This window comes from Rattus norvegicus, chromosome X (assembly GCF_036323735.1).
Source record: "Rattus norvegicus strain BN/NHsdMcwi chromosome X, GRCr8, whole genome shotgun sequence".
In the NCBI taxonomy this organism is placed as follows: domain Eukaryota; kingdom Metazoa; phylum Chordata; class Mammalia; order Rodentia; family Muridae; genus Rattus; species Rattus norvegicus.
The window spans coordinates 60,771,079-60,783,878 of record NC_086039.1 but is presented as its reverse complement, the minus strand read 5'-3'; the positions used below and the strand labels follow the sequence as shown (position 1 = coordinate 60,783,878).

Here is a 12,800-nt window from a genome sequence, read left to right as displayed (position 1 = left end):
AAACAAAAACAAACCTCTCCAATTCTAGCTCTGTGTGGAACTAGAATCTATGAATGAATGTACCATAAAATGGAAGCAGGTGTGCAGTTTATGGTAGAAGATGACATAATAACTGAAAAGAACATTTTCAAGTTTGACTTGTTTCATCTGGAACAGAACATTTTTAATTCCTTAGTGAAGGAATCTAAGGCAGCAACTATAATTGCTATTATCAATGGAGTTTTAGGGAGCATAAATGTTTGAGTTTGGTGAGTCCCATGAAAGTACTAAATTCCTCGAATCATGTTTAGTGGAAGAAACCTAGTCAGCAATTTATTATGATCATAACAGAAAATACCTACAAGGGTGAAAACAGAGCAGCAAATATAATCAAGACTAATATCTGATAAGGGTAGAAGTTCACTCCTGAACATCTTGGACATACCATTATGTCAGTCAGCAGAGGACCCAAACACAGTCATCTGGCTAATGAGCTGCCCTCCCCATTTCCCATTACAGGCAGCCAGGCCATATACTTGGATAAAGGGGATGATTTCATATAATAAACGGTTTTATATCCAGTACTGGACAGCAGTAGAGAGAACTGAAATGAGAACACAAGACAGTCATATTTCAAATTATACAGATCGCAGTCTCTTTTCCTTTATCTACCATGACCTTTTTCAACCAGGCCAGATAAAAGTAGCTAGATGAAGCACACTAGTACTTCATACCTGCAATCTCAGTGATTAATGTCGTTATTTTGAGGGTTGGGCACAAATTCTGCTGAATGGAAGTGGCTGATCACCTACAAACAATGAGGATGAAAAGTAAGTTTAATGGGATTTAAGTATAACAGTAAACACATATAATCTCAGAATTCATGAAACACGGGCAGGCTGATTGTCAGTTTATGTCCATGAAAGGTTACAAGCAAAGTACCTCAGAACAAATCTCCCTGAGAAAGCAAATTTCTGATGATATGGGAACAATCAAGATTAGTTGTATACCTTTAATCCAAGCAATCCAGAGTATTGAGAGTTCAAGACCAACCATACAAAAACAAAGTTCCAGTGCAGCCTGAGCACATAGTGATTCAAGAGAGTGGAATGGTAGAGAGGGAAGAATGAGGAAGAGGTGGAGAAGGGGAAGAGAGGAGAAAGAAAAGGAATGAAGGGGACAAATAGGCAAGGAGAAAAGCAGATGGGAAAGGAAGAGAGATTTGAGGAATGGTGAGGAGGGCAGTAAAAGGGAAGGGAGAAGTAGGTAGAAGAAGGAGTGAAATAACAAAATAATAATGATACGTGGGAAAGAAATAGGGGATCCAAAATAGGGAGAGAGGTAGATGGGGTAGAGGAGGTTAGTGGAGAAGAGGAGAAAGCAAAAGAAAAGAAAACTAAGGAGAGGTGGGCAGGTTGGAGAGGAAAGGCAAAATAAGGGAAGAGATGAATAAGGAGGGGAGAAAGGAGAAGGGGAGAATGGAGGAAGTGAGGAGAGAGGGTGAGGATATTATAGACTAAAGCAGGGGAGTGAAGTAGGTGGGGAAGGGATAGAATTTTAGAGGAGGGGAGAGGATAAGAAGGTGGGCGTGGAAGGAGGGTGGGCAGGGTAAGGGAGGGCGGGGAATCAAGGCTAAAGGAGCAGGAAGGTGGGGAGTGAGGAAGGAGAGAGAAGGGAGGGGACAGGAGGGCAAGACAAGAACACTGAACTACTGTACAAGAACACTGTACAGAAGACTGGAACGGAGGGAAGAGGAGGGGGGAGAGAGTAGGAGAGCTGATGGCAGGAGAGGAAATTGGAGAAGATAATGGAAACTAAGCGTAGTGAAAGGGAGACAAAGCATGTGGATGCTTTGTACCCAATATGGATGAGCAAGAATGAACTAGAAAAGACAGAACCATAAGACGAGGGAACCTCCTAGTCCGGAACAAAAGATAAGAGCTAGCGTGCCTCCCATGAGAGATATATTTAGAAGACCACAGGAAAACAGTGGGAGGGACCGGAAGTTGAAGATTACTTCACTTTCCAGCTACTTCACGCTCCAGAATCTAGGAAGAAGAGGCTTGGAATACAGTCTGCAGAGATTAATCCTAGGTATTGTGGGTGTTTGGGTTGGATAACCTGCTTTAAACTGGTTACAAACTCGTTTTCAAAACTTCTTTGTTGTTCCTCCTCTGAGTCCTTTACTCTGAAAAGGCACTTATAGACCTTGGGCCTGTGGAACTGCCAGTTGTACCGAGTCTTTCCACTTTACTTTCCCCTTATGTAATGAGGTCTTGGTGTGCTACCTTTAGACTTAGACAAGAGAAATTAAAAGACCAGGGCTTAAAGGCTAGAGAGAAGCCACTTTTAAAAATTACATGTTCTGGAGGAGGGGGTGGAGTGGATATACACAGAACTCTGATGCCCTGTAGTGGTCGAAGTGGCTCCACTGGAATTTTCTCCACCATGGTATGCTGTCCTTATTGGGTCAACCTCCACAAAACTCACACCACCTGCCCGTCTGTATGATGGCCTCAATAACATTATGTACAAAGGCCATCCACACTTTTGATAAGACTAATTGCATTTGTGACAGCAAAAGGATCCATCCATGGATAATGGTGTTAGTGGGTATGATTCTACATGCTTCACTGCCTTTCTATAATAATGATTAGGGAGTATGGGCAAAGGTCTCTGTCCCTACAGTTGCCTTGGGGGGTATACCTTCATAGGCCTCTACCACGCCCACCAGTCTAGTGGCATAATTGAGTTTAAGAGAGCCAAAATCCCAACCCCAGTACAGTGGCCTTAATGGGGCTGCCCTTGTCTGGAAGCCTAAATAGGTTTTATGGGTGAACGTCTCCAACTCATACGGTGGCCTTGGTGAGTCTAACTACGCAGACTTCACTAACCAACTTCTGAAGGGATTTAATAGGTCTGTACAGGCAATGACATCCAACACTCTATGGTGGCTCAGCTGGGTCAGGATTCAGAGGATGCGGTCCATTTCGAGAGGGCTAATAGGATTGGTGGAGTACAAGGGTCCACCCCTGTACGGTGGCCGTAGTGGGTCTGTCACTAAAGGCTCTGTCCCTGTGGGAGGCCGAATTAAGTTGTATGGATGAAAGTCTCCGCCCCTATACGGTAGAATTGCTGGTTCTAACTAGTGAGACCATGTGAACCAGGTTCAGAAGTAACCTAATAGGTTTATACAGGCATTGGTCTCCACCCCTGTATGGTGACAGTGTTGGGTGGGTATTCACAGGATTACATCTTTTTTTTTTTTTTGAGTGGGCTAATAGAGTTGCTGAAAGAAAACGTTTCCAGAGATCTACGGGGGCCTTAGTGGGTCTTTCTCTGCAGGACTTGCCCCTCCCCAGAAGCTCAACTAAGTTTTATGGGAGAAAGTTTCTGCCCATATACGGTGGCCTTGGTGGGTCTAAACACAGAGACCTTACGAACCAGCTTCTGAATTGACCTAATAGGTTTACACATACATTGGTCTCCACCTCTATATGGTGGAGTGTTGGGTCTGTATTCGCAGGATTCCTTCACTTTTAAGAGGAGTTAAGAGGGTTTGCAAGAATACAAGCCTCTACCCTGGTATGTGGCCTTAGTGAGTCTGTCTCTACAGGCCCAGCCCCTTTCGGAAGCCCATTGGTTTCTAGGGCAAAAAGTCACCGCCTATATACGGTGATCTTGGTAGTTCTAAACACGAAGACCTTGCGAACAACTTCTGAGGAGACCTAATATATCTGTCCAGGCATTGGTTTTCACCCCTGTACGGTGGCTGTGTTGGGTCTGTATTCACAGGATTCCATCATTTTTTTTTAGCCTGTTACTTCGGTTGCTGAGAGTACAAGGTTCCTCCTCTGTACGGTGGCCTTATTGGGTCATTCTCTACAGGCCTAGCCTCTGCCCGTGTATGGAAGCCTAATTAGGTGTTTTGGTAGTAATTCTCCACCCCTGTACAGTAGCCTTGGTGGGTCTAGTCACAGAGAACTCGCAAACCATCTTCGGAAGTGACCTAATAGGTTTGTACAGGCATTGATTTCTGCCACTGTAGGGTCATTTTGTTAGGTCTATATCCAGAGGATTCCATCCCTTTCGGGAGGGGTTAGGAGGGTTTGTAGGAGCAGAAAGACCTTCCCTTGTATGGTGACCTTAGTGGTTCTGTCTCTACAGGCCCAGCCCCTTTCGGAAGCCCATTGGTTTCTATGGGAAAAAGTCTCCGCCTATATACGGTGATCTTGGTAGTTCTAAACACGGAGACCTTGCGAACAACTTCTGAGGAGACCTAATATATCTATGCAGGCATTTGTTTTCACCCCTGTACGGTGGCTGTGTTGGGTCTGTATTCACAGGATTCCATCTTTTTTTTTTTTTTTTTTTGGTTCTTTTTTTCAGAGCTGGGGACCGAACCCATCCATCATTATTTTTAGCGTGTTAATTCGGTTGCTGAGAGTACAAGGTTCCACCTCTGTACGGTGGCCTTATTGGGTCATTCTCTACAGGTCTAGCCTCTGCCCGTGTATGGAAGACTAATTAGGTGTTTTGGAAGTAATTCTCGACCCCTGTACGGTAGCCTTGGTGGGTCTAGTAACAGAGAACTCGCAAACCATCTTCGGAAGTGACCTAATAGGTTTGTACAGGCATTGATTTCTGCCACTGTAGGGTCATTTTGTTAGGTCTGTATCCAGAGGATTCCATCCGTTTCAGGAGGGGTTAGGAGGGTGTTTAGGAGCAGAAAGACCTTCCCTTGTATGGTGACCTTAGTGGTTCTGTCTCTACAGGCTCTGTCCCCGGCAGAAGCCTAATGGTTTCTAAGGTGTATAGTCTCTGCCCCTTTACGGTGGCCCTGACGGGTCTAACTTCAGAGAGCGCGTGAACTAAATTCTGAGGTGTCTTAATACGTCTGTACAGGCATTGATTTCCACATCTCTATGGTGCCTTTGATGGGTCTGTATTCACAGTAGTCAGTCAGTCCGTTCGAGAAGGGTAAGAGGGTTGGTGAGAGTAGAAGATAACAACCCCGTACGGTAGCCTTAGTGGGTCTATCTCTACAGGCGCTGTCCGTGTTGGAAAGCTAATTATGACATATGGTCAAAGTCTCCCCATACCCGCATGGCCTAGGTGGGTCTAACCACAGAGACCTTGTGAACCAACTCCCGAAGTGACCTAATAGCTGTACAAAGTCATTGGTTGTTACCACTGTATGGTGGCTTTCTTGGTTCTGTATTCATAGGATTCTACTGTTTTTGAGAGGGGTTAAGAGTTTGTAGGAGGGGTTGGGGATTTAGCTCAGTGGTAGAGCGCTTGCCTAGGAAGCACAAGGCCCTGGGTTCGGTCCCCAGCTCCGGAAAAAAAAGAACCAAAAAAAAAAAAAAAAAAGAGTCTGTAGGAGCACAAGTTTCCACCCTAGTAAGGTGGCCTTAGTGGGTCTGTGTCTACATGCTCTGTCCCTGTCAGCAGCCTAATGATTTGTATGGACAAATATCTCTGCCCCTATATGGTGGCCTTGGTGGGACTAGGCACAGAGACCTCACGAATCGGCTTCTGAGGTCTCCTAATAATTTACTACAGGCATTGGTTTCTACCCCTGTATGTTGACTTTGACGGGTCTATACTCATAAGATTCCATGGTTTTCGTGAGGGCTGAATGTATCTGCTAAAGACAAAGCCCTGCAGCTCTACGGTGGCCTAAGTAGGTCTTTATCTATATTCCTTCCCCTTTTGGGAGCATACTTAGTATATATGGGCGGAATTCTCCGCCCCTGTATGATGGGCTTGGTGGTTCTAACCACTGAGACCTTGTGAACAAGCTTCTGAAGTAACCTAAAAGGTTTATGCAGAGATTGGTCTCCAGCCTTGTATAGTGGCTGTGTTGGGACTCTATTGGCAGGATTCCAAGTTTTTTATTTTTTTTAATTGGGCTAATAGGGATCCTGAGAGTACACATTTCCACCCCTCTAGGGAGGCCTTATTGGGTCTTTGTCTGCAGGCCTTACCCCTCCCCAGAAGCCTACTTAAGTTTTATGGGAGAAAGTCTCCGCCCATGTATGGTGGCCTTGGTGGGTCTAACCACAGAGACCTAACGAACCAGCTTCTGAATTGACCTAATAGGTTTACACAGGCATTGGTCTCTACCTCAGTATGGTGGCAGTGTTGGGTCTGTATTCGCAGGATTCCGTCACTTTCAAGAGGAGTTAAGAGGGTTTGCAAGAATACAAGTCTCTACCCTGGTACGGTGGCCTTAGTGAGTCTGTCTCTACAGGCCCAGCCCCTTTCGGAAGCCCATTGGTTTCTATGGGAAAAAGTGTCTCCGCCTATATACGGTGTTCTAGGTGGTTCTAAACACGGAGGCATTGCGAACAACTTCTGAGGAGACCTAATATATCTGTCCAGGCATTGGTTTTCACCCCTGTACGGTGGCTGTGTTGGGTCTGTATTCACAGGATTCCATCATTTTTTTTTTTTTGGTTCTTTTTTTCAGAGCTGGGGACCGAACCCATCCATCATTATTTTTAGCGTGTTAATTCGGTTGCTGAGAGTACAAGGTTCCACCTCTGTACGGTGGCCTTATTGGGTCATTCTCTACAGGTCTAGCCTCTGCCCGTGTATGGAAGACTAATTAGGTGTTTTGGAAGTAATTCTCGACCCCTGTACGGTAGCCTTGGTGGGTCTAGTAACAGAGAACTCGCAAACCATCTTCGGAAGTGACCTAATAGGTTTGAACAGGCATTGATTTCTGCCACTGTAGGGTCATTTTGTTAGGTCTGTATCCAGAGGATTCCATCCGTTTCAGGAGGGGTTAGGAGGGTGTTTAGGAGCAGAAAGACCTTCCCTTGTATCGTGACCTTACTGGTTCTGTCTCTACAGGCTCTGTCCCGGGCAGAAGCCTAATGGTTTCTAAGGGCTAAGGTCTCCGCCCATTTACGGTGGCCATGATGGGTCTAACTACACGGAGCGCGTGAACTAAATTCTGAGGTGTCTTAACACGTCTGTATGGGCATTGATTTCCACATCTCTATGGTGCCTTTGATGGGTCTGTATTCACAGTAGTCAGTCCGTTCGAGAAGGGTAGGAGGGTTGGTGAGAGTAGAAGATAACACCCCTGTACGGTAGCCTTAGTGGGTCTATCTCTACAGGCGCTGTCCGTGTTGGAAAGCTAATTATGACATATGGTCAAAGTCTCCCCCTACCCGCATACGATGGCCTAGGTGGGCCTAACCACAGAGACCTTGTGAACCAACTCCAGAATTGACCTAATAGCTTTACAAAGTCATTGGTTGTTACCCCTGTATGGTGGCTTTCTTGGTTCTGTATTCATAGGATTCTATTGTTTTTGAGAGGGGTTAAGAGCTTTGTAGGAGCACAAGTTTCCACCCTTGTAAGGTGGCCTTACTGGGTCTGTGTCTACACGCTCTGTCTCTGTCAGCAGCCTAATGGTTTGTATGGACAAATATTTCTGGCCCTATAGTGGCCTTGGTGGGACTAGGCACAGAGACCTCACGAATCGGCTTCTGAAGTCTCCTAATAATTTACTACAGGTTTTGGTTTAACCCCTGTATGTTGGTTTTGACAGGTCTGTAGTCATAGGATTCCATGGCTTTCGTGAGGGCTAAATGTGTCTACTAAACAAAAAACCCTGCAGCTGTACAGTGGCCTAAGTAGGTCTTTATCTATGTTCCTTCCCCTTTTGGGAGCATAATTAGTATATATGGGCGGAATTCTCCGCCCGTTTATGATGGGCTTGGTGGTTCTAACCACTGAGACCTTCTGAACAAGCTCCTGAAGTAACCTATAAGGTTTATACAGTGATGGTCTCCACCCTTGTATAGTGATTGTGTTGGGACTCTATTGGCAGGATTCCAAGTTTTTTTTTTTTTTTAATTGGGCTAATAGGGATCCTGAGAGTACACTTTTCCACCCCTCTAGGGAGGCCTTATTGGGTCTTTTTCTGCAGGCCTTACCCCTCCCCAGAAGCCTACCTAAGTTTTATGGGAGAAAGTCTCCGCCCATGTATGGTGGCCTTGGTGGGTCTAACCACAGAGACCTAACGAACCAGCTTCTGAATTGACCTAATAGGTTTACACAGGCATTGGTCTCTACCTCAGTATGGTGGCAGTGTTGTGTCTGTATTCGCAGGATTCCGTCACTTTCAAGAGGAGTTAAGAGGGTTTGCAAGAATACAAGTCTCTACCCTGGTATGGTGGCCTTAGTGAGTCTGTCTCTACAGGCCCAGCCCCTTTCGGAAGCCCATTGGTTTCCATGGGAAAAAGTCTCCGCCTATATACTGGGAACTTGGTGCTTCTAAACACTGAGACCTTGCGAACAACTTCTGAGGAGACCTAATATATCTGTCCTGGCATAGGTGTTCACCCCTGTACGGTGGCTGTGTTGGGTCTGTATTCACAGGATTCCATCATTTTTTTTAGTGTGTTAATTTGGTTGCTGAGAGTACAAGGTTCCACCTCTGTACGGTGGCCTTATTGGGTCATTCTCTACAGGCCTAGCCTCTGCCCGTGTATGGAAGCCTAATTAGGTGTTTTGGTGGTAATTCTCCACCCGTGTACGGTAGCCTTGGTGGGTCTAGTCACAGAGAACTCGCAAACCATCTTCGGAAGTAACCTAATAGGTTTGTACAGGCATTGATTTCTGCCACTAGATGGTCATTTTGTTAAGTCTATATCCAGAGGATTCCATCCGTTTCAGGAGGGGTTAGGAGGGTTTGTAGGAGCAGAAAGACCTTCCCTTGAAAGGTGATCTTAGTGTTTCTGTCTCTACAGGCTCTGTCCCCGGCAGAAGCCTAATGGTTTCTAAGGGCTAAAGTCTCCGCCCCTTTACGGTGGCCCTGATGGGTCTAACTTCATAGAGCACGTGAACTAAATTCTGAGGTGTCTTAACACGTCTGTACGGGCATTGATGTCCACATCTCTATGGTGCCTTTGATGGGTCTGTATTTACAGTAGTCAGTCCGTCCGAGAAGGGTAAGATGGTTGGTGAGAGTAGAAGCTAACACCCCCGTACGGAAGCCTTAGTGGGTCTATCTCTACAGGCGCTGTCCGTGTTGGAAAGCTAATTATGACATATGGTCAAAGTCTCCCCCTACCCGCATACGATGGCCTTGGTGGGTCTAACCACAGAGACCTTGTGAACCAACTCCCGAAGCGACCTAATAGCTTTACAAAGTCATTGGTTGTTACCCCTGTATGGTGGCTTTCTTGGTTCTGTATTCATAGGATTCTCTTGTTTTTGAGAGGGGTTAAGAGCTTTGTAGGAGCACAAGTTTCCACCCTTGTAAGGTGGCCTTAGTGGGTCTGTGTCTACACGCTCTGTCCCTGTCAGCAGCCTAATGATTTGTATGGACAAATATTTCTGCCCCTATATGGTGGCCCAGGTGGGACTGGGCACAGAGACCTCATGAATCGGCTTCTGAGGTCTCCTAATAATTTACTACAGGCATTGGTTTCTACCCCTGTATGTTCGCTTTGATGGGTCTGTAATCATAGGATTCCAAGGTTTTCGTGAGGGCTAAATGTGTCTGCTAAACACAAAGCCCTGCAGCTGTACGGTGGCCTAAGTAGGTCTTTATCTATATTCCTTCCCCTTTTGGGAGCATAATTAGTATATATGGGCGGAATTCTCCTCCCCTATATGATGGGCTTGGTGATTCTAACCACTGAGACCTTGTGAACAAGCTTCTGAAGTAACCTAAAAGGTTTATTCAGAGATTGGTCTCCAGCCTTGTATAGTGGCTGTGTTGGGACTCTATTGGCAGGATTCCAAGTTTTTTGTTTGTTTTTATTGTTTTTTTTATTTTTTTTTTTTTAGTGGGCTAATAGGGATCCTGAGAGTACACATTTCCACCCTTCTAGGGAGGCCTTATTGGGTCTTTGTCAGCAGGCCTTAGCCCTCCCCAGAAGCCTAACTAAGTTTTATGGGAGACAGTCTCCGCCCATGTATGGTGGCCTTGGTGGGTGTAAAAACAGAGACCTAACGAACCGGCTTCTGAATTGACCTAGTTGTTTTACACAGGCATTGGTCTCTACCTCAGTATGGTGGCAGTGTTGTGTCTGTATTCGCAGGATTCCTTCACTTTCAAGAGGAGTTAAGAGGGTTTGCAAGAATACAAGTCTGTACCCTGGTACGGTGGCCTTAGTGAGTCTGTCTCTACAGGCCCAGCCCCTTTCGGAAGCCCATTGGTTTCTATGGGAAAAAGTCTCCGCCTATATACGGTGATCTTGGTAGTTCTAAACACGGAGACCTTGCGAACACCTTCTGAGGAGACCTAATATATCTGTCCAGGCATTTGTTTTCACCCCTGTACGGTGGCTGTGTTGGGTCTGTATTCACAGGATTCCATCATTTTTTTTTTTAGCGTGTTAATTCGGTTGCTGAGAGTACAAGGTTCCACCTCTGTACGGTGGCCTTATTGGGTCATTCTCTACAGGCCTAGCCTCTGCCCGTGTATGGAAGCCTAATTAGGTGTTTTGGTGGTAATTCTCCACCCGTGTACGGTAGCCTTGGTGGGTCTAGTCACAGAGAACTCGCAAACCATCTTCGGAAGTAACCTAATAGGTTTGTACAGGCATTGATTTCTGCCACTAGATGGTCATTTTGTTAGGTCTATATCCAGAGGATTCCATCCGTTTCAGGAGGGGTTAGGAGGGTTTGTAGGAGCAGAAAGACCTTCCCTTGAAAGGTGATCTTAGTGTTTCTGTCTCTACAGGCTCTGTCCCCGGCAGAAGCCTAATGGTTTCTAAGGGCTAAAGTCTCCGCCCCTTTACGGTGGCCCTGATGGGTCTAACTTCATAGAGCACGTGAACTAAATTCTGAGGTGTCTTAACACGTCTGTACGGGCATTGATGTCCACATCTCTATGGTGCCTTTGATGGGTCTGTATTTACAGTAGTCAGTCCGTCCGAGAAGGGTAAGATGGTTGGTGAGAGTAGAAGCTAACACCCCCGTACGGAAGCCTTAGTGGGTCTATCTCTACAGGCGCTGTCCGTGTTGGAAAGCTAATTATGACATATGGTCAAAGTCTCCCCCTACCCGCATACGATGGCCTTGGTGGGTCTAACCACAGAGACCTTGTGAACCAACTCCCGAAGCGACCTAATAGCTTTACAAAGTCATTGGTTGTTACCCCTGTATGGTGGCTTTCTTGGTTCTGTATTCATAGGATTCTCTTGTTTTTGAGAGGGGTTAAGAGCTTTGTAGGAGCACAAGTTTCCACCCTTGTAAGGTGGCCTTAGTGGGTCTGTGTCTACACGCTCTGTCCCTGTCAGCAGCCTAATGATTTGTATGGACAAATATTTCTGCCCCTATATGGTGGCCCAGGTGGGACTGGGCACAGAGACCTCACGAATCGGCTTCTGAGGTCTCCTAATAATTTACTACAGGCATTGGTTTCTACCCCTGTATGTTGGCTTTGATGGGTCTGTAGTCATAGGATTCCAAGGTTTTCGTGAGGGCTAAATGTGTCTGCTAAACACAAAGCCCTGCAGCTGTACGGTGGCCTAAGTAGGTCTTTATCTATATTCCTTCCCCTTTTGGGAGCATAATTAGTATATATGGGCGGAATTCTCCTCCCCTATATGATGGGCTTGGTGATTCTAACCACTGAGACCTTGTGAACAAGCTTCTGAAGTAACCTAAAAGGTTTATACAGAGATTGGTCTCCAGCCTTGTATAGTGGCTGTGTTGGGACTCTATTGGCAGGATTCCAAGTTTTTTGTTTGTTTTTATTTTTTTTATTTTTATTTTTTTAGTGGGCTAATAGGGATCCTGAGAGTATACATTTCCACCCTTCTAGGGAGGCCTTATTGTGTCTTTGTCTGCAGGCCTTAGCCCTCCCCAGAAGCCTAACTAAGTTTTATGGGAGACAGTCTCCGCCCATGTATGGTGGCCTTGGTGGGTGTAAAAACAGAGACCTTACGAACCAGCTTCTGAATTGACCTAGTTGTTTTACACAGGCATTGGTCTCTACCTCAGTATGGTGGCAGTGTTGTGTCTGTATTCGCAGGATTCCTTCACTTTCAAGAGGAGTTAAGAGGGTTTGCAAGAATACAAGTCTGTACCCTGGTACGGTGGCCTTAGTGAGTCTGTCTCTACAGGCCCAGCCCCTTTCGGAAGCCCATTGGTTTCTATGGGAAAAAGTCTCCGCCTATATACGGTGATCTTGGTAGTTCTAAACACGGAGACCTTGCGAACACCTTCTGAGGAGACCTAATATATCTGTCCAGGCATTTGTTTTCACCCCTGTACGGTGGCTGTGTTGGGTCTGTATTCACAGGATTCCATCATTTTTTTTTTTTTTTAGCGTGTTAATTCGGTTGCTGAGAGTACAAGGTTCCACCTCTGTACGGTGGCCTTATTGGGTCATTCTCTACAGGCCTAGCCTCTGCCCGTGTATGGAAGCCTAATTAGGTGTTTTGGTGGTAATTCTCCACCCGTGTACGGTAGCCTTGGTGGGTCTAGTCACAGAGAACTCGCAAACCATCTTCGGAAGTGACCTAATAGGTTTGTACAGGCATTGATTTCTGCCACTAGATGGTCATTTTGTTAGGTCTATATCCAGAGGATTCCATCCGTTTCAGGAGGGGTTAGGAGGGTTTGTAGGTGCAGAAAGACCTTCCCTTGAATGGTGATCTTAGTGTTTCTGTCTCTACAGGCTCTGTCCCCGGCAGAAGCCTAATGGTTTCTAAGGGCTAAAGTCTCCGCCCCTTTACGGTGGCCCTGATGGGTCTAACTTCAGAGAGCAAGTGAACTAAATTCTGAGGTGTCTTAACACGTCTGTACGGGCATTGATGTCCACATCTCTATGGTGCCTTTGA

The 12,800-nt window shown here is 45.9% G+C and overlaps 1 protein-coding gene across 1 annotated transcript in view; it reads left to right on the top strand.

Moving 5' to 3' along the window:
- The first annotated feature begins 2,016 nt into the window (after positions 1-2,016).
- Positions 2,017-12,800, top strand: part of Mageb4 (MAGE family member B4) — a 73,669-nt gene continuing 62,885 nt past the window's right edge. The window contains 1 exon segment of the mRNA NM_001177683.1: positions 2,017-2,073. The gene's annotated coding sequence lies outside the window, so the exon portion shown is untranslated.